This window comes from Rattus norvegicus, chromosome 2 (assembly GCF_036323735.1).
Source record: "Rattus norvegicus strain BN/NHsdMcwi chromosome 2, GRCr8, whole genome shotgun sequence".
NCBI classification, from domain to species: domain Eukaryota; kingdom Metazoa; phylum Chordata; class Mammalia; order Rodentia; family Muridae; genus Rattus; species Rattus norvegicus.
In genome coordinates, this window is record NC_086020.1 from 75,201,266 (window position 1) to 75,224,397 (window position 23,132).

General features: G+C 37.9%; 1 protein-coding gene and 1 non-coding gene across 10 annotated transcripts in view; both read left to right on the plus strand.

Annotated features, from left to right (window-relative positions):
* Positions 1-23,132, plus strand: part of Cdh18 (cadherin 18) — a 1,002,040-nt gene that overhangs the window by 652,585 nt on the left and 326,323 nt on the right.
* LOC120101302 (small nucleolar RNA SNORA17) lies at positions 4,295-4,426 on the plus strand. The gene has a single exon (XR_005501677.1). It is a non-coding gene; the product is annotated as a small nucleolar RNA SNORA17 (small nucleolar RNA).

The following is a 23,132-nucleotide window of genomic DNA, read 5'->3' on the forward strand; positions in this document are numbered from 1 at the left end:
AAAAAACCCAGGATAGCTAAAGCTATCCTCAACAATAAAAGGACTTCAGGGGGAATCACTATCCCTGAACTCAAGCAGTATTACAGAGCAATAGTGATAAAAACTGCATGGTATTGGTACAGAGACAGACAGATAGACCAATGGAATAGAATTGAAGACCCAGAAATGAACCCACACACCTATGGTCACTTGATTTTTGACAAAGGAGCCAAAACCATCCAATGGAAAAAAGATAGCATTTTCAGCAAATGGTGCTGGTTCAACTGGAGGTCAACATGTAGAAGAATGCAGATCGATCCATGCTTATCACCCTGTACAAAGCTTAAGTCCAAGTGGAATAAGGACCTCCACATCAAACCAGACACACTCAAACTAATAGAAGAAAAACTAGGGAAGCATCTGGAACACATGGGCACTGGAAAAAATTTCCTGAACAAAACACCAATGGCTTACACTCTAAGATCAAGAATCGACAAATGGGATCTCATAAAACTGCAAAGCTTCTGTAAGGCAAAGGTCACTGTGGTTAGGACAAAACGGCAACCAACAGATTGGGAAAAGATCTTTACCAATCTTACAACAGATAGAGGCCTTATATCCAAAATATACAAAGAACTCAAGAAGTTAGACCGCAGGGGAACAAATAACCCTATTAAAAAATGGGGTTCAGAGCTAAACAAAGAATTCACAGCTGAGGAATGCCGAATGGCTGAGAAACACCTAAAGAAATGTTCAACATCTTTAGTCATAAGGTAAATGCAAATCAAAACAACCCTGAGATTTCACCTCACACCAGTGAGAATGGCTAAGATCAAAAACTCAGGTGACAGCAGATGCTGGCGAGGATGTGGAGAAAGAGGAACACTCCTCCATTGTTGGTGGGATTGCAGACTGGTACAACCATTCTGGAAATCAGTCTGGAGGTTCCTCAGAAAATTGGACATTGAACTGCCTGAGGATCCAGCTATACCTCTCTTGGGCATATACCCAAAAGATGCCTCAACATATAAAAGAGACACGTGCTCCACTATGTTCATTGCAGCCTTATTTATAATAGCCAGAAACTGGAAAGAACCCAGATGCCCTTCAACAGAGGAATGGATACAGAAAATGTGGTACATCTACACAATGGAATATTACTCAGCTATCAAAAACAACGAGTTTATGAAATTCGTAGGCAAATGGTTGGAACTGGAAAATATCATCCTGAGTGAGCTAACCCAATCACAGAAAGACATACATGGTATGCACTCATTGATAAGTGGCTATTAGCCCAAATGCTTGAATTACCCTAGATCCTTAGAACAAACGAAACTCAAGACGGATGATCAAAATGTGAATGTTTCACTCCTTCTTTAAATGGGGAACAAGAATACCCTTGGCAGGGAAGAGAGAGGCAAAGATTAAAACAGAGACTGAAGGAACACCCATTCAGAGCCTGCCCCACATGTGGCCCATACATATACAGCCACCTATATAGACAAGATGGATGAAGCAAAGAAGTGCAGACCGACAGGAGCTGGATGTAGATCGCTCCTGAGAGACACAGCCAGAATACAGCAAATACAGAGGCGAATGCCAGCAGCAAACCACCGAACTGAGAATAGGACCCCGTTGAAGGAATCAGAGAAAGAACTGGAAGAGCTTGAAGGGGCTCGAGACCCCATATGTACAACAATGCCAAGCAACCAGAGCTTCCAGGGACTAAGCCACTACCTAAAGACTATACATGGACTGACCCTGGACTCTGACCTCATAGGTAGCAATGAATATCCTAGTAAGAGCACCAGTGGAAGGGGAAACCCTGAGTCCTGCTAAGACTGAACCCCCAGTGAACTAGACTGTTGGGGGGAGGGCGGCAATGGGGGGAGGTTGGGGAGGGGAACACCCATAAGGAAGGGGAGGGGGAAGGGGGATGTTTGCCCGGAAACCGGGAAAGGGAATAACACTCGAAATGTATAGAAAAAATACTCAAGTTAATAAAAAAAAGAAATTATACATGAACTTTTATATTTGTAATATTCAATAGTTTTATGTATGTACCTCAAAACACACACAAAACAACATGAGAGAATTAGAATTAGAAATCAAATTAGCTTTATATTTTCTATCACAGCACATATTCATTACCTTTATTCAACCACTCCCAATCTCTTCTGGTATTTTTCTCCTCTATCTTTACTCATGTTATAATGTGCCCACATGTTCTTTTCCTACAGATGTATATATACTTATAACCAAGTTTTACATATTAGCAAGAACATGCAAGTTTTTTTCTTTTGAGATTGTGTGACCTCACTTATTAGGACACATTGTAAGGCCTCCCAGTTTTCTGCCAAGTTTTAAATTCTGTTTTAGATCTGCCAAATACTATATATTATTCACACACACAGACACATACACACACACACACACACACACACACACACACATATATATATTATATTGTGTACATACACTTAATTTTTCACTGATTGACAAGTTCAGCAATTCCAATTCATTGCTATAGTGAATACAGAAAAAAAATAATGATGCTGATTTCATTAAACCATGATTCTGAGGTAAAATAACAGATTTCTCTCAAATAAATCCAACTTTTATTTTAAAACATATGCCATGTAACAGGAAGTTAAATAATGTTTTCCTCATGGTATCAAGTCTCACACGTTTTATAATAATTTGTACATAATTATTTATTCATCTATTCAATGTATATATGTTCCTCCTGCAATTATGTATGTATATCATATTCATGATGAGGCTATGTGAGGGAACCAGATACTCTGAAACTGGGGTTGAGCTCCATCAATTGGTTGCTGGGCACCACCTCACTTCTTCTGTAAGAGCAGCAAATGCTCTTGAACATCAAGCCATCTCTCAAGCCCATGGTTTATAATCATTAAATGTCAACATGTATTTCCAAATTATTGTCATCGGTGTAGGTACTAAATAAAGGTTCATAGTCTCATACCCTAAGAACTTACATGGGCTGACTTTTAAGTAAAGGCATATGACCAAATCCACATTGATTTAGATGTGGAAAGGGTACCGATTGATTAATCTCCAGACATGGTAGCTGTGACTGTTGGAAATCAGTGTTAGTTTCTTCCATTGAAATCCAGGCTGAGGTTCAGCTATTTTTTCTCTTCATATGTCCTGCACTTGTTATGCCATAGACTGTCTCTTTCTTTCTCACTACTCAATAATGAATGTGTTCTGTTGTCAAGTCCCTTCTTCGAATTGTTCCCTTCATATGTACAAATCTGAGAGACTGTCATTCAGTACTAACATTAAGTTGAACAGTCACTAGAAGCCTGCTGGGTATTCCTAGATGCTGGGTTTTGTAAGGACACATTTCTTTCTTGACAGGATAATAATTTGATTATACTGATTATGTGTTCTCCAGGCACAATCTCCATTCCTGGCTGATTGCTCTCAGTTTTATTATAGAAACGCCTCAAGGCATGGTTAGTTTTGTAGCGGGAAAATGTTTTACATCTTTAAGAGATTTTGTTTCCATGTTCAAATGCAGTACTGAAGACCTCTAATTCACAAGTTTATGCTTTAAATAATGAGAAAGATTTTATTTTATGGAGGTTTTGTTTTGCTTCTGAATTTTTAACACAGTGCAGACTTGCCAAAGAAGTCACTAACTGAGCAACAAAATAAAAAAAAAAAAGAAACGTAAAGTTTGAAATCATAACTTCTGAAAATACAGTCCTTATCTATTTTATACTCTTTGTAAAAGTATCTGGAATATATAATACATGCAATGCAACAATAGTGGAGTGACTCAATGAGCATCCTACTTGTACTCAGGGTAAAAAACAAATTTATTTCACTCCATGGTATCAGGAGAATCATGATCATCACATTCCACAAACAATCACAAAGTTGAAGCCAAATTTCTCTGTCCTTCCATTTCTTGTAGTTAATAGCAAGTAGAGATCTACAAAACCATTGCATTCCATGAAAGAGTTAAAGAGAAATCTTAAAGATAATGAGTACAGACACATACACATACCAAAGGTCATCCAAAGAGACATGTACAACAATAGACTGGGGATAAGGAAGTCCACTTGGAATAAGCAATAACTGTAACCTCTGTCCTGGGAAAAATGAGTCCATATGTACCTGAGATGCAGTTATTCTATCCATCTACATGGTAATATGCAAAGGTAAAGTAAGAAAGTGATTGTTGTAGTTTTATGACCAAATCTACCTATATTTGATTAAATTCAATATTGAAATAAAATTTGACTTCTTTGTGGTAGCAAAAGTTGTACTCCTTTCTCCTGGCCTTTCAGGCACTGCAGATGTCGCTGCTGTGTCATATGTGTGTCAATAGGTGGCAGAGATGAGAGACGCTCTGACTATGCTCAGTGTTCTGACCTAGGAACATCCGAATGATCAATGGCCTAACATTCCCTGTAAAACATGAACCTGATGCACCATCAGTGTGGCAAAAGAGGGCTTGGACAAGGAATTATCCTGAGATGATCAACACTCCAGTCCAGGTAGGCCTAGATAGGCTCCCAGGACAGAAGGCAAGCCGGAGACTAGAAGAACCCTGCCTGGAGACACAGGCTTTAGACAGCACTAAGCCCAAGACAAATGACCAGACTGGTGCTTCCAGGCATAGACATGGAGCTAGCCTGAGATCAACACCACTCTGGTGGCCCCCAAGCCTGTGGAGACTGGGGTTAGATCAGGCCATGCTTGGTATGAACCCAGCCTGGTGGCACCATAATGCATGAGGGGAGCATAGCAGTCCTGAGATTACTTCTCCTGAAAGGACCCCAGACACGCAGAGATCCCTGGCACTAATAGGAGGTGGAGAAATGGAAGAGAAAGAGAAAAAAATGGATTTGGGAACAACACAAAGAGGCAAAACTAGAGACTCTGGGGGTAGTGAGGAAAAGCCTGCTATGAATAGCTGGTGATACTACCAGGACAATGGTTGGGTCCTTGTCTGTGCTGACAGAGGGGACCATGTATGGGTCTGTGACTCTGCAGGTATCTATTACCAACAAAGTCAAGGCAGACTCCCTAGCCACTGGAAACATGTTGATGTCTGAGGGCTGTGCAGAACTCACCCCAACACTCACCTGGGCATCATAGGAGTATTTGCCCTTCAGACATGAAGGCCCAAAAGCTGACTCCACCCATAGCCAATGACAGTAGCCCTTGGGTGAGCACATTGTTGGAGTTCTTGGTTAGCTAGACCAAACAATTCATGTGTTGGAGAGCTGATTTTCCACTCAACTCCCTGTGGTGGCATGATCAAGGGAGAGAGATACTATGCTCACCCTTCACCTCCTGCAATAGACAGGAGACCTGGTCCTGGGGTCATTAGACCAGGAGAGATGTTCCTGTCCTTTGTCAGTTGCTGGCTATGCACCTCAACTGCTAATCAAAATAGATCTGGCCCTAGATGTGGCGGTTATGGTGAACTCGACTGAAAGCGGTGAGTGTGGGAGAGCCAGTTCTGCCTCCTCACGGCCATTTGGTGGCATTGGCAGGGAAAAATTTCTATTCCTTTCTTTTATCCTCTAGGCCAGAGTTGGATTGGATACAGTCATGAGAGCAGAAGAACTGACCCTGCCCTTTACATGCTCCAGCACTTGGGAGAGTAGACTTTGGACCTCATTGAGACAGTACAGTAGAAATGACCAAGATGGTCGTACTGTTGGTGAGCAGGCAGGAGGGTGAGAGCAAGACAGCGCTGTCATTGCTTCTTGTCTGCCATGTAGCAATGTCCTCCATCTATGCCACGTGTCAGCTTGGGCAAATAGGATTGATAGTATTGAGGTTATGAGACGAGAAAAGCTAGTCCTGCCCTCAACATGCCATAGCTCTCAGGAGGATTCCCTGTACCTTTCCGGGACAGCATGGTAGAACTAGCCCTGCCTCTTGTCTGCTGGGCAGTGGTATAGGTGAGGGAGAGACACCCAGTTTCCCTCCCTTGTCCTTCACCATCTGTGGGAAGTTGGTTCCCAAGATTATGTGCGGGAGAAATGGTCATGTCCTTCACTGGCTGCAACACTGAGGAAAGCAGGACTTGCACCTTGCCTAGGCAACAGGATACAGGTGGCCCCAGTATTGGGTGGTTACTGGTGAGATAGACCCAAGGGTGTGAATTCTGGAGAGCTGATCATCTTTGGTTTTATTCAGACCCAGATTTAGTTCTTCTACCATCATCTAGCCCGTCACTGAACTGCTAGAATGAATGAAGGGTCCGATCCTACAGATCCAAAATTACAGGATCTCCAAAGCAAGGGGAAATAACATGATATCTGAGGAGTCCTAGTGAGGATCCAGTATTGAAAGAGTAGAAGAAGCCAGAGACCTCATACCAGACAAATGGCATCATTGCAATAAACATTTGCAAGCAAAGACATATAGTTAAAAGGGAATACTGTGGGATACACTGACACAATACAGCTTCCACAAGATTTTTTCTCTCTGATATTAGGCATTTGCAAGGTGGAAGGCAGGTATGAAGGGAGGGGGAGATGAGTGTGCTGGCTGTGCATGATGTGAAGTTCACAAAGAACCAATTAAAAATTGAAACAAACTATACTTCTAAATATCTGCTTAAATAAAAGAAAATGAGCACACTCATGTGCACCCGCCTGCTAATGTGTACAGATCCTGTGGCAGCTGCTCTATGTGTATTATTTCATCCTCTTTTCAAATGACAGATCTACAGGACTTTGTAGCGTTCTTGGTAAGGGTAGGCTTATCCATGCACATAGGAAGATAGTATTTTTTCTGTGGAATGATCTTAAGGAATATCTAAGGATGATATCTGGAAAGAGCCAGGGTACAGAAGAGAGTCTGGGTGTTGTACAGTGATCCTTGAGGGAAGTTGTTGCTTCATCTAGCAATAGATATACTTCATTGTGCAGGGAATACCATTCACTTGTCCATCCTGAATCCCCAAGAAAGGACGATTTCCTGAAGCTAACAGGCCTCCATTGTCCACTGGTTGGCTCCTCTACTGCATTTCTGAAATTGTGCTGAAAATGTGTTCAGTATGCCTAAACTGGTTTCCACTGGATTACAAGCATGAATAACTGAAGATCGTAAGGGACACATTAGAATGATCACTAAGGCACTGCATCTCAATCTTGTTAATGCTGAGACCCTTTGATAGAGTTCGTTAGCTTGGGAATACCTCCAATCATAAAATTATGTTGTTGCAATTTCACAACTGTAAGTTTGCTACTGTTATGAATCCTAAGTAAATACCTGATATAAAGGATATCTGATATCTGTTATGAAGGATGTCCACATGGTAAGAACCACCAAGCTATCAAAGGCAATTGCTCATTTAATACAGCTTATTAGCATAAAAACTTATCAAATATTGGCTTAAAGGTTGTAGTATATGGAATCAATATCACCTTGTGAGTTCAGGCCTGGCATCAGACATATATGACCAGGATAGTCACTCAGGACAAAGCCCAGTGAATTTTTCTTTAAGAAGAAATTACCTAATATGAAGTCTAGTGTTTAATGTATATCATTAGCAACTCTGACAGATGAAAGCTGATTCCTTGCCCTTGTAGATGTGAGTTTGTGAAGAACTACAGAGGACATTGATATGCAATTGCAAGCAATCTAGGTGTTTTTTTTTTAGAAGTCTTGCTAAGACTACGTACGATAGTACATAATTATTACTTTCAGGAAGATGAAGTAATGAATTTTATTTATTCTTTTAGTTTTCTACCTACATGTTTATGGGACCTGATGTAATGGAATTTTGTTTTTCTCCAAGAATAATTAGCAAACCTCTGAGATATTTATAGATATGTGATATTATTTTATGATAAGTCCTTTAAAATATCATATGTTGTATTTTGATCATATTTACCTTAACTCTTCTCAGAATCACTCTCTCCTCTTTTTTCTTTCCACTTTCCTCACCATTTATGTTCTTATATCTGCTTTAAGATGAGACTATCTTACAGCAGATGTCTTTGTCCTCTGGTTAACATGTTTCTACCCACATTTCTGCCTTGAACCTTGGGATTAGGGCTTCGGGCACATATTTATTAGTTGGGAATAAGTCATCCCACAGACATTGCCTCTTCACACTTTGAATGGCTGAACTGTTTTGTAATGATCTCCATTGGCTGTTAAAAAATAAAGTTTCTTCAATGAGGAGCAAAACTACAGCCATCTGCAAGTATCAAGATAAGTTTTGGATGCAGTAAGAAATAATATCAGTTAGGAAAGAGGCAGGAATAGGTTATACTTTAATTCTGGGGCACAACCTGCCATAGGAAATTAACAAAACTGCCAATCATGAATTCCTTTCAATTTTGTAGGTCCAAAGTTCAAGTAATTACTATTTGTTACTGCCAGGATATAAACACTTCAATTGTACCTTTTAGAATAGCTTTCTCATTTTTTGCATATTTTTCAGTTCCTAGATATCACAGCTAGGATTGCTGTTCTCCCGTGGCAACTTGCATATCTCAATCTGATACTTTGATATTTTTTCCTAAGAAAGAAGGGTCCCAGGAAAGTTCCAGGTTGATTCACACACATCTTCTGTCCAAGGTATTCTATACTGGCAGCAAAAGGATGCATACCTTCAAACACAGATAGCAATAGTCCATGTTTTGGAGTATCTTCGTGCTCATCTGATGAACAATTCAGAAAAAAACTTTTCTATGCTTTCACCTTTAATTTAGGTACTTGGTAGGAGTAGTAAGTAGAATTCTGTGAGTCTATGGCCGTATTTGTCTGTATAGAGAATTTAGGCAAGCTGGGGCCACATAGCTAGACTCTGTCTGTATAAATGACACATTGCCATTTCAGACAGATATTATAGGACACTAATTTATAAATGTTAGTATGTAATCACATAGATATTTATTTATTAATAGGTTTGTACTCAGCAATATTAGAAGAGACTTATTCTCTGTAGCTTGCCTGGAAGTTTTCATCTGAAACGAGCTTCAGTTTAAGTTGTTGGACCCTAGTGCATGATGTTAAGTAGTACAGTTCAAAAGCATACACATCAACATAAATTATGCTTTACTGCATTTTCTTCTGAAAATATAATAATTTAATTTAAAATCATTATAGAGATAAAAAGAAGGCCTCAACAATTGTTGAGAAAAGTTTTTTTCCTATTATCATACACATAAAGTTTAAATAAATGCAATTTCTCTGTATAAAGAACATATTGGTTTTATTCTGCCATTACACAATTCATTCCTTTTTCCCCAAACAGCATGAAAATATCAAAAATGTATTATCACTTGAAAAGAGATGTTTTCCTTTTATTATAAGCATAACTCTCCAAATACAAAATGTTCTTAATCTACATAAGTGATGATAAGATCCTATTTGTTTTAGTTGTAGTAAATCAACACGCAGTTTTATCTGTTTTAACTAAACAGGATTGTAATTATTAAACTATTACTATTGAGAAACATATTGTGTTTTGAGGGTCAAGCACAGCTGGAAGACACACGCTACCTCAAGCACCAGATGCTCTACTTCCATTATTCGTTTAGATTTATTCAAACATAAACATGAATGAGCAGAAGGATAAGGAGGTGCCAAGTATTCCTTTATTGAAATTTTGTTAACTTTTTCTTTAATTAACCATTTTTAATTACTGTTTTCATTTTTCTTTTATTTTTGATATTATTCTATATTTGCATAGTTTCTTCCTTCCCTTCCCCTCCAAACCTCCCTACTTCTTGCTGTCTTTCAAATTTATGGTCCCCTTTAACTAATTACTGGTATTCTCATATATGTATTTATGTATATATTCAAAATATAATTTACTCAGTCTGTATAATTATATTCATATTTATGTTTTCAGGGCTAATATTGGAACATAGTATGTTCTGCCCTGAAAAGAACTATTTTGTTTACTCTGGGAGTTAGTTACATGCCTGTAATTTTGTGTTAAGAGTCAGGGGCTCAGTATTTATCCCTTGTCTGTGTTGACATGACTCTTACTGACCTTTCCATATCATTCTTAGATATTCATGTGGTAAGGCCTTATAAATATAACTCCTGAAATCATTAGGTAATACAATGTCACAGCAAAGAATTCCTGACCCAATAGCCCTCCTATTATTTCTTCCATGTTTCCTGAGTCTTGAGTGCACGAGTTGGCTTTTGGTTCTAGTCACTGAAACTGTTCTCTACAACTGAGTATTGGAATTAGTCATGGTCTTCTACAGTGTTCTCCATCTGTTACATAGGAGAGATTCCTTGATGAGGTAAGGTCTACACTTACCTGTGATTAAGGACAAATATTTAGATTGTAGTTAGGGATTGTTTTGGCTTAATAGAGTAGTAGTCATACATTTTTTATGATTCATGGCTTCATTCCCTGTGTGTAGTTGAATAGATTTCAGTTCCAGGCATGATTTCATCCTTATTGTTAACTTTTAATAAATAGCAAAATCAGATATACAAAAATAACATGAAGAATTTAAAATAAATTGTATAAAGGAAAATGTCAAACTTCTATCAAATGTAGTTGTAATAATACCTTTTCTGTTTTTATGAAAAAACATACAATAAAGAAAATTTATAAAGGAAAGGTATATTTTGGACTTCTTAAGAAGGATACGAGTGTGTTCTGACAGTACTGAGGCTTTGAAAACGTGGCAGGCATGTTGGCAAATAAAGAAAGCTAAGAGCTTGCATTCCAAACAATTAGCACTGAACAGGGAACAGACTGTATGTAGGTGAGGTTTTTATTTATCAGAGCCCACTGCTTCTAACATAACCCTTAAACAAGCCACACCTTCTAAAGCTCTCCACGCAGCACCATCAACTGTGAACTAAGTGTTCAAATGGCTGAGACTTCTGGGGACAATTCTTACTTGAATCATGTTTCTCTGACAGTTTTTTACTTTTACAGAGGAGACATGCTGTGACTTTATAAAACATTTTTTTAACAAACATTCACATTGCAATATACTATTATATAAATATTAGATAGTTTAAACCTATTTTAACATGACTTGATAGCAACTTCTTGCATTATTCTGAAGCTTCAGTGTATCTTGGAGACCATGCCACTACCTACCTATCCATTTGGGGAAATCCACTGCATAAGCATGGCATCACCCTTTCAAACACTGATCTCTAGTTCATCATTAGCATATAAACGTGTGCTTGTCATAGTAGTTCCAGTGAATATAATATTGGGTAAATTTCTGATACTATGATAAGCATCATGAGCAAAAAGAATTTAAGGAGGAAAGTGTTTACTGCACCTTACAGTTTCCCATCCTCCTTGATGAGAAGTCAGAGGAGGAACTTATGGTAAAGAACCTGGAGGCAAGAAATGAAGCAGAGGAGGAAGGGTGTTGAAATGCTTCTGATGGCTACTCCATTATCCCAACCAATACAAGCTGCCTTGAAATTAAAATGTGCCCATGAAATAGTCTATGTACATACCATTAGTTCAGAAAATTCACTGTATACTTGCAGCCAGGTAATCAGATGGAATCATTTTCTCAACTGAATTAGTATTTAGATAATTCTAGCTTGTGTAAGCAAAACCCAAACCAGAATATGAGTTGCATTTGTTTTTATATGTGCTGTTTTCTCTAAGTAAATATTATGTGTTATAAATTGTTCTTTTGTTTTCAAATACATGTCACATTTTAAATATCTGTAGTTCAAATATCATAATTAAGATATCTTAATATAGACTTCCTGGCTTGAGAAATTAATAAATATACCTTCAAAATTGCCTTCCTCTTAAAGTCTTATAAATCTTTTAACAGATTTTAGAAATATTTTTTATAATATGGTAGATGAAAAACTAGAACTTAAAAAATAGTTTAACTTTCATGTAACTTTATTGTTACCAGTAAAATGATTATATTCTTTTTTTCATCTTTATTAACTTGGGTATTTCTTATTTACATCTCGATTGTTATTCCCTTTCTCGATTTCCAGGCCAACATCCCCCTAATCCCTACCCCTTCCCTTCTTTATGGGTGTTCCCCATCCTGCCACCATTACCGCCCTCCCCCCAACAATCACGTTCACTGGGGATTCAGTCTTGGCAGGACGAAGGGCTTCCCCTTCCACTGTTGCCCTTACTAGGCTATTGATTGCTAGCTATGAGGTTAGAGTCCAGGGTCAGTCCATGTATAGTCTTTGGGTAGTGGCTTAGTCCCTGGAAGCTCTGGTTGGTTGGCATCGTTGTTCACATGGGGTCTTGAGCCCCTTCAAGCTCTTTCAGTCCTTTCCCTGATTCCTTCAACGGGGGTCCTGTTCCCAGTTCAGTGGTTTGCTACTGGCATTAGCCTATATGTTTGCCATATTCTGGCTGTGTCTCCCAGGAGAGATCAACATCCGGTTTCTGTCAGCCTGCACTTCTTTGCTTCATCTATCTCATCTAGTTTGGTGGCTGTACATGTATGGGCCACATGTGGAGCAGGCCCTGAAAGGGTGTCCCTTCTCCCTCTATTCTAAACTTTGCCTCCCTATTCCCACCCAAGGGTATTCTTGTTACCCTTTTTTTTTTTTTATTAACTTGAGTATTTCTTATATACATTTCGAGTGTTATTCCCTTTCCCAGTTTCCGGGCAAACATCCCCCTCCCCCCTCCGCTTTCTTATCGGTGTTCCCCTCCCCCCATTGTCCCCCTCCCCCCAACAGTCTAGTTCACTGGGGGTTCAGTCTTAGCAGGACCCAGGGCTTCCCCTTCCACTGGTGCTCTTACTAGGATATTCATTGCTACCTATGAGGTCAGAGTCCAGGGTCAGTCCATGTATAGTCTTTAGGTAGTGGCTTAGTCCCTGGAAGCTCTGGTTGCTTGGCATTGTTGTACATATGGGGTCTCGAGCCCCTTCAAGCTCTTCCAGTTCTTTCTCTGATTCCTTCAACGGGGGTCCTATTCTCAGTTCAGTGGTTTGCTGCTGGTATTCGCCTCTGTATTTGCTGTATTCTGGCTGTGTCTCTCAGGAGCGATCTACATCCGGCTCCTGTCGGTCTGCACTTCTTTGCTTCATCCATCTTGTCTAATTGGATGGCTGTATATGCATGGGCCACATGTGGGGCAGACTCTGAATGGGTGTTCCTTCAGTCTCTGTTTTAATCTTTGCCTCTCTCTTCCCTGCCAAGGGTATTCTTGTTCCCCTTTTAAAGAAGGAGTGAACCATTCACATTTTGATCATCTGTCTTGAGTTTCATTTGTTCTAGGCATTTAGGGTAATTCAAGCATTTGGGCTAATAGCCACTTATCAGTGAGTGCATACCATGTATGTCTTTCTGTGTTTGGGTTAGCTCACTCAGGATGATATTTTCCAGTTCCAGCCATTTGCCTACGAATTTCATAAAGTCGTTGTTTTTGATAGCTGAGTAATATTCCATTGTGTAGATGTATCACATTTTCTGTATCCATTCCTCTGTTGAAGGGCATCTGGGTTCTTTCCAGCTTTTGGCTATTATAAATAAGGCTGCAATGAACATAGTGGAGCACGTGTCTTTTTTATATGTTGGGGCATCTTTTGGGTATATGCCCAAGAGAGGTATAGCTGGATCCTCAGGCAGTTCAATGTTACCCTTTTAAAGAAAGAATGAAGCATTAACATTTTGGTCATCCTTCTTGAGTTTCATGTGTTCTGTGCATCTAGGGTAATTCGAGCATTTGGGCTTATATCCACTTATCAGTGAGTGCAAACCATGTGTGTTTTGCTGTGATTGGGTTAGCTCACTGAGGATGATATTTTCTAATTCCATCCATTTGCCTATGAATTTCATGAAGTCATTGTTTTTGATAGCTAAGTAATATTCCATTGTGTAGATGTACCACATTTTCTGTATCCATTCCTCTGTTGAAGGGCATCTGCGTTCTTTCCAGCTTCTGGCTATTATAAATATGGCTGCTATGAACATAGTGGAGCATGTGTCTTTGTTATATGTTAGGGCATCTTTTGGATATGTGCCCAAGAGTGGTATAGCTGGGTCCTCTGGTAACTCAATGTCCAATTTTCTGAGGAACCTCCAGACTGATTTCCAGAATGGTTGTACCTATGCAGTTTCCTCTTGGGGCAGGGATGTGGGGAGGGGTGGGCAGTATTGGTGGTCTCTCCCGCTCTGCAGTCTCAGGAGTGCCTACCTGTCCGGGTGATGAGCTTTTTCTCCCACGGTGTTTGGGAGCAGGGAACTGTGATTATATTCTTATATAATAACAAAAGCCACCTCTTTGCGCACACACACACACACACACACACACACACACACCCCACACACACACACACACAAACATTCTACCTAGTCTATATGAAATTACTGCATGTATATGATCTCAAGGTAGAACACTTGGTATTTCATAACACGTTTACAGGGTCTATCCTGGGGAGGACTTTCTCCCACTCTTACCACCAATACTTGCCTGTAGTCCTTTCATTAGTGCTCTTGGTCCATGAGATATCCCTTTGAAGTTAACATATCATTTAATGTTTTTTCCATCTCACCATGAATAACAGAGTCAACTAACCTGGACCTCTGGGAGCTCTCAGAGACTGAGACACCAACCAAAGTACAACATGGGCTGGAATGAGGCCGCAGCACATATGTAGCAGATGTGAAGATCAGTCTCCATGTGGGTACCCCAAACCCTGGAGCAGACCATGGTATCTATTTCCCAAAAGAGTTACCTTGTCTGGCTTCAGTGGGAGAGTATGTGCCTACTCTGACTTATACCTGTTGCAACTGAGTAGGGAGATACTCAGGTGGTGCCCTACTCTCTCAGAGGAAAAGGGGGTGAGCAGAAAGTCGCTGTGAGGTTAAACTGAGAAGAGGCAGTGTTTGGTATGTAAAGATATAATTTTTACACATTAGAAAGATGCCAGGTACATAGTAATAATGATAAATATACTCAGTAGGGTAAATATGTATGTAGTAATACACATAATAGTTGTGTGTGTGTGTTTGTGTGTCTGTGTGCCCGTGCGCACGCATCAGCATGTATTTAGATGTTTAATGTATGTAAGGATAATTATAAAACAAACAGTGAATGGGAGTGGAAGAATTAGAAGATGATAGGAGTGGGAAGAGTGATGGAGATTTAGGGCTCACAAGAAGGGTTTTCAAAACCATAAAACTTAAAAAACAATAAGGAATTTTTAAATATATTTTTTCATATTTACTTCACATCTCAATATCAGCCACCCCTTCCTCCCAATTCTCACCAATGATGAACCTCCACACATTCTTCACTTTCTTTATCCTTTGAGAAGGGGGAGCCCTCCTCTAGGTATCACACCACCCCCACACCCATCCCCTACCCACTCCTCCAGCACTTCCCTCAGTCACTGCATGACTAGACACATCCTCTCCCACCATGGCCAAACAAGGCAGTGCATTTAGGGATATGGGATCCATAGGGAGGCAACAGATTCATGGGAAGCCCATGCTCCTGTTGTGAGGACCAAACACCTCTTCTGCTACATTCTTTTTCACAACAAGAGAACTGTAATAGGTATAAAATTTAAATTATGGAGATAGAAATAATTAAATAGCTAAATAAAAACCAAAATAATTAAAATAACAGAAGTAGAAGGAGTCAATATGAAAATATCCATTTATTTCTTCTCTCCATTTATCCTCTGTTGACATAGTTGTTGATTATCTCATTTTCTGTAAATGTATATGTGTCTTTTATAAGCAGAAGATAAATCCAGTGAATAGAGTTTTTCTTTTCTTTAATCCAATAGATGCCCAATTTCATTGTTGTAATTTATTGATTATTCTCACACAGTAGACAAAAGTTATAAGATCGAATAACAGAACCATAAAACCCATAAATATTTTCATGATAAAAAATACAGCTTTAGTTTGTAGTTTCAATTGAGGGGTGGTAATTTTGTAATTATATAAAAATCTCTGAAATATTCCCAATGAAGACATCAACTTAAAAGCCTTTATTTTTATAAAGGCAATTATATTTAAAATGCTGCAAATTCCCAGGGAAAGCATATCTGCACTGTATCTAATAATACTCTAGAGGATAGTGTACAGTTTTGCTAAGATTTTGATTTTATAATGCAATTTTTTTCTTCAAGCCTTAAAAATATATAACTCAGTGGCCAAAACAAGTTAATTTAGTGCACACAGGATGGCAACACAACTAGAAGTCCATTTCTTATATTCAGTCTTTTGAATGATTGTATTACGAAGCATTTTCTCTACTTTATTTCCTAATTGTATAAGCTATAAAGCTACATAAACAGGATAATACAAAAGCTGGAGATGTGCAGACCAAATTGCAAATAAAATCTCAATGAGTTTTCCCAATAGTAAAAGCAAAACTCCGTGACTTTCAGTGCTCCTTCTAAAAATGAGGTATTTAATGGATATTGTATTACTAGTCCCCCAAAATTTAGGAACTCCTTAGAAACATTTGGTGTTTTAAATAGGTCTGAGTGAATGAATGAACATGGTGGTGATATTTAGTCATCTTCCTGGGTGTTCTTTGACAGTAACCCACACGATCAAGCAAAATTTGTCAGCCATTTAATAAAATTCTTATATAGAGATTTTTTATTCTAAATTAATTTTCAGACACTGTGAATTTTGACCCATTTATAATGTGTAAGGGTCTTCTCACATTTAATTTATTTTAAAAGTATGCATGACTGACTTCTCAAAGCTGGTAAAAACAGATAATAGGTTGAGAAAAATCACATCTCCTGTCCAAACTATTTATAGTTTGTTATTATTACACATTCAATTTAAAAAAATATGGTATGCTATTCCACATAATAGATATATATGCACTTTTTAAAGTATGTGCAAATATAAAAAGCAGTACGTGGACTGCAGAAATAGTTCAGGAACTTAAGCTCACATACTGGTGCCTCAGAAAAACCCAAGCTTAGATCACAGCATCTATATAACACAACTCACAAACCCCTGAATGGAGCTCCAGTGGTCTAATACCCTCTTCTGAGGGAACCCGCATGCATTCCATTCACAAACCCACATATACATAAATACATAATTAAAATATAAAAATTAAAATAAAAAATCCTAGTATCTGCTGAGAATATGTAGCTTGCAGATACAAATTAGCAACCTTTTACCACGTAAACGTAAGACCAAAGGAAAGCTAAATTACCCATCTGTGATCCTGGTGTAATGGTGCAGCTTTGCAATCCAATCCCAGTCTGGGGATCCAACTATCTTAACCTAATTTTTAAACTCTGAGTGCTCAGGATAGATTCATTTTGAACAACAAAGTGACCACTGCTAAAATATCCAAATCAGGTACTAGCTCCTGAGCAATACTGAGGATCAATCACTCTCTCATCTCATAAGTCACCTCTATCTATGTAAAGGCACACATATATGTACACTTATACTATCTTCTGTACCCACATGTGTGAGCAAATGCAAAAACGGAGCCAACTAAAAATAGGAGAGAAAAAATAATGAGCTCGGTTTTGAGGTTTTTTTTAAAGTTTACTTTATTTATTGAAAATAGATTGTTCTCATACAATACATCCAGGCCACAGTTTCTCCTCCTGCATACATCCCAACTCCCTCTAATCTACCCTTTCCTCCAGATCTACTTCCCTTTCCCTTTCGTCTTATCTTCCTGTTCTTGTGTGTTGTCTCCTGCTGTGATAGCTTCCTAGTTTGTCTTTGTCTTAGCTTTTCTTTGTCTCCGTTCTGTTATGTTTGGGTGTTGTCTGTTGGAAGTCTGCTCTCTTCTGAGGACATTTTAACATTGTTCACTAGGATTCACACTATGAAAACAAGACGAATACTTTATCGCGTAATTTTCATTTAGTTCACAATATTATAAGTCCATCCCACACTGGAGTATGTTCATCCATCAATTAGTGCTTAGAAACCACTCTTGGTTAAAAAAAATAACTAAAGACCAGGGGCAAAAAAGAAAAGCATAATGAAGTCAAGATTGATCTTGAACTTACTTACTTCTCTCTAATATAAAAGAACGCAGGGAAAAAAGGATTTTATCTGTAAAATGGAGTTTTATTATCTGATAATTTAAACGTGATTGCCACTCAAGTTTAAGTCAAAGGTAGATTATCTTAACTGAGTTAAGTTTTAAATGTTCCAAATCCAACCTAACTATTTTAACATCTTATGCACTGTCAGAGCCAGATGCTAATTTACGTTCTTCCCACTTATTTTTTTGCTTCTTTTAATAAACATTTAGTTATAGTCTACAATAAAGAAATAAAGAAAAGCAGTCAATGTGGAAATGAAAAACACATTACATATGAAGAGACTAAGAGAACTCTAATACCAAAATGGGATTGCTAAAATTGTCTACTTCACAAGATCTACAATTAAGAGAAGATGATTCTGGGCATTCTTGTTAGAGGTTATAGAGATTATATCAACTGAGTTAGGAAGCTTCACTTTAATTGTGAATGGAGCTGTTCATACTTTTTGGTTCTACACTAAATTAAAGGGACAAAGTGAGTTCAGCATGCTCATGGTCCCTTTCTGCTTCTTACCCAAGTATCCAATATGATCGGCTGCATGAGTCTCCTGTCAATGCCTGCAATGAGGATTATACATCCAAAGTGTAAATCAACCCTTACATCCTTAGATGGATTTTGTCAACTCTTCTAACAGAGCAATAGGGCGAATAGCAGGCTCATAGTAGACTTCTACAGCAAGATTTAGAACAAGCTTATGAAAAGTTCGAGAAAAGGCCCTAACAAGGAATTTTAATATCTAGATTTTCAAGGGAGGATTTAGATAATTATAACAAATGTTTACTTTTTGTCTGTTGGTTTTGAGATGAACTCTTTAATATAATATTGCTTAGCCTAGACCTCCTTGTGCGGCCCAAGCTTGCTTCATAATCATAATCATTTTGATTTAGCCTTTCTAAGGCTGTCATTACATACATGTGCCACCAGGTAAAGCAGGAGGATGTTATTTTATCCTTCCTGCAAGCAAATGACTTGGCCTGGCACTGTTAGTATAGAGAAGTTGAAGTACTCTGTCTCACAAACAAAGGTTTGGTAAGGCTCCCAACGATTCTGTGTGATGTACACAAATTTGCATTTGGACGGTAAGCAAATGCTATTTATATCAATTGGCAGATGGAGGTGTGAATTTAATTGTTTAACTCACAAATTTTATACTGGATATAAGAGACTCGGCAAAGTTATGGGGAAAAGAGTTAAATGGAGTTCTAAGTTATGAAATATATAATAAAAACTCAGAAGCAGGTATTATTAAACAATGAAGAAGCAGATTTAAAGTAAGAATTGTAAACACACAGTAATGAATGGATCCAAGATTCAGTGGGAACTGTAATTCTGGCATCAGACAAGTATCTGAAAGTATGTCTAACCAGTAAAGGAACATATGCCTATGTCTCCCAGGCCAATGGAAACCTTTAGGCTTTACGATGAAAGAAAAATTGACTAAAACCTTAGATGTGACATATGATCTTTTTTAGGACCTATAATTTTCATTGTCAATTATTAAAATTAGCATATTCAAATGCAACCACTTACGTTTAATATGTCTGACAGTACTAGAGACTTTAAATAGCCTGTCTAGGAAAGAATATGGTTTCATGCTTTTCAGAATGAGTCACTGTCAAAAGGAAACTTGATCATCAGATAGGCTGAACTTCAGAGTTTGCCTTCAAGATTCCATTTCTGTTTAGTTCTGAGAGCTACAGTTAAGTTTCATTTTAACTATATCAACAGCCTTATTTTTTCCATATTTCGATAGTATCAGTCATTGTAAGTTATCCTTGCTATGAATGGATATGTGTTCAGATATACACAATTAGAATATACATTGAAACTTGCTTTATGGGGCTGTTGTTTTGAAGGAAGCTCCTCTACTCTCTCAGTACTGAGCTCAGTGCCCCTTTTGCTTTATTCAGAACAGACCTTCACATATCCCCAAATAAAAGCAACCCCTAAATAAAGGGCATTCTTATGCAGAACATACACTTAAGGTACAGTTGCTTTACATAAGATGAATATGACCCTGCTGCTGATTATATTTATCTCTGTCCGTCTGTCTTTTTATCTATCTGTCTGTCTGTCTATTTATCTCTATCTCTATGTCTTAAGAAGTTCATGGTAATTTTAATTCTGTTTTATGAACACATGTACTATCATATGTCTTGCCATTTATAGAGATACTGGAAGAAAGATTCAGGAAAAAATGAAGTATGAAGACAGTATTCATAACACATGAACTAGGGAAATGAGTTAAATGTGCTGTTTACTATTTCTTTGAAAATGTAAAATATGCATACAATGCGTTTTAATTATATTTACCCTGCACTGATAGCCCTAACTCCTTCAGATTCATCCCATCTGCCTTTTCAACTTATGTTTTGTTGTTGTTGTTGTAGTTGTTGTTGTTATTTTTGGTGGTGGTGGTGGTGGTGGTGGTGGTGGTAGTGCTTTTAACTACCCACTAAGTCAAATTGTGCTGCATATATACATATGGGCATAGCCCACTCACTGGGGCAACATTAACTATAGGCCATATCTCAGCAAAAGTTGACTCCTTATCCTCTAGCTGCCATCAACCACGTATAGCTCAGGAGCTAGGGTTGTTATCTATGTTCCATTTTTCATGCAGGAAAGTAAAGTGGGTGAGATTGTGTAAGTATTTTGCAGTTAATTACTGCTGCTGTGAGTTTATCAAAATCTGATCACATATAGAAATCATTTGGCACTTTTTTCCTCAACCTCTCACTCTTACCATCTTCCCTTCTTTTACTGTCTCCTTCCGTATTCCATAAACCTAATGTTATATAAATGGTTCATTTAAGACTGAAAACTGAATAGGCACTCTCTGCACATGAATCATTTGTGATATTGTGTGTGTGTGTGTGTGTGTATGTGTGTGTATGTGTGTTAATATATAGTTCACTGCACAATAAACTTCTGATGAGGATGAGAAGGCAGTTTGATAGCATATACATTAGGTAAAATATTAATACACAGGTCTTCCCCTATGGTCTCTGAGCCCCCAAATCATGGGCTACTTGACTAGATTTACAGTATTATGTATATGTTTCCTCTTGTGAAACATGCCTTTTCCAATAAGAATGCAGTTAATTACCCTCATAATGGACATGTTACCAATATACCCATGGCTATACCTTGCCAAGGAAATTATGATTTCCATTTACAATATTTCCAAAATGTTCCCCCCTCAACCTGGTAGCACATTCCAGTACCACAAAAGCCAGAAGGAAGGGAAGAAATTTCTTAGGACTTGATTTCCCAATTTTGTGTTACAAAGATTTTGGTGTCTTCAGAAGTGGGGTTTTACTGTCAATTCTGGGAGGCAATCAGAAGCAATGCAATAGTCTCTACTGTTTTGTATGATGGTCTTAAGAATCCCCCTAGCCAACAACTCTGTGGTGGTATCACATATCTGGCACTTTTATTTTACTTTTTATTTGACAACCTCTGGCTTCAGAAAAGGAACATTATTATTGTCTGTGTAGGATAACTCAATACACGTGATTATGGCCCACTCAAGGGAACATTATCAAATAACTATAGGTCATATCTTAACAAAAGTTGACTCTTCTCTATCTGACATCAAGTGCCTATAGCTCAGTACTTAGGGTTGTGCTATTTCCTGCTCTTCTTGCTGGAATGAAAAGTGGCTTGTTATTGTACAGGTCTTTTGCTATTAACTCCATGTATGAAATATAATAGTAAGTATAATAGTAAGTTTTTTCTCAAATATTGATGGTATTAGTTACTCCTCATTCTAACACCATCGATGTCCCATAATCTCATCATGTGCCTCTCCCTAATCCCCACTCTCTATTATTCTTATTCTGCCATTTGTTCTCTATAATTCCTTCAACCTCAAGGTCTTGCATCATTGGCCTTTTTCCCCCTGGCTTTTTAAAATGAGTATTCCAAGTTAAATGTTTCTATGGTAACATCAGTATGTGAGTTAGACCATTTGAAATTTTGTATTTCTGAATCTGTGTTACCTCACACAAAACACTTTTCCCTTCTTTTATATGCTTACTTGCAAATTTTATAATTTCATTTTTCTTCTCTGCTAACTAAAATGTCATTATATGCCATAGTTTCATTTTATGTTCATCAGCTAACAGAAGTAGTGACTGTGTTCATGACTTAGGTATTGTGAAGGGAGAAAATAATCGTGAATTGGCATGTGTCTTCATAGTGGGAATTAACTTTCGGATCTATCACTGGAGTGGTGCCATAGGTCAGACGGTAGATCTAAATGAACGGTTTGTGAAACCTCCACACTGATTCCCACAGTAACTTCAACAGTTTATGTTCCTACCAATGGTGCACAGGCCATTTTCTCAACATCCTTTCCAGAATTTCTTATCATTTGTGTTCTTGATTTTAGCTTTTGTGATGGAGAGGAGTACTTTCAATTTATGTGTCTTAACAGCTAAAGGTAATGAACAGCTTTAAAAAACATTTCTTACTTTTTTGTACTTCTTCTTTCAGGAAAATCTGTGTAATCAGTTCCATACCCTACTTTCAATTTTCATTAGGGAAGGTACAAAATGGTAGGATATACTGAAAAAGCAGAGTCAAAGCATGAGTTCAAGACAAGCCTGTGTTGCACTTTTGTGGCTAAGGAAATAATTCCTTGATGTAGAAAATATTTCAAACTTTATTTTTAATCTAAGATTTAAGAGCTTAAAAATATGGTTCCACTCATATTTGAAGTGTTGTGTTGAAATGCAAATCTCAGAAAAGCTAACTAGTAAATTGAACATTATTATTTAAAATGACTGTTTGAAGCCTCATGCCCTGATGTGAGTTGTATTATTAACTCTTTTTATTTCCATGTGCTCGAGATGAAACTCCACAAGCAACGTCAGAAAACTCAGGAAGAGCACAGATCAGAAAGGAGAAGACTTTTTTTTTTATACCAGTTCACATATTCTATTCTTGGGAAATTACATTTTCCCAGGATTATGACAGTAACATTAATACCAGAAATTCTGGTTTCTAACACAAAACCAGTTTCTCTTTGGGAAGCAACAAACATAATCATGGAAAAGAATATAATTATCAAAAATGATGAGACTCCTTAAGAAATATATTTAGAGAGAAGTAGGAATTATATGGGCAAGAAAGAGGAAA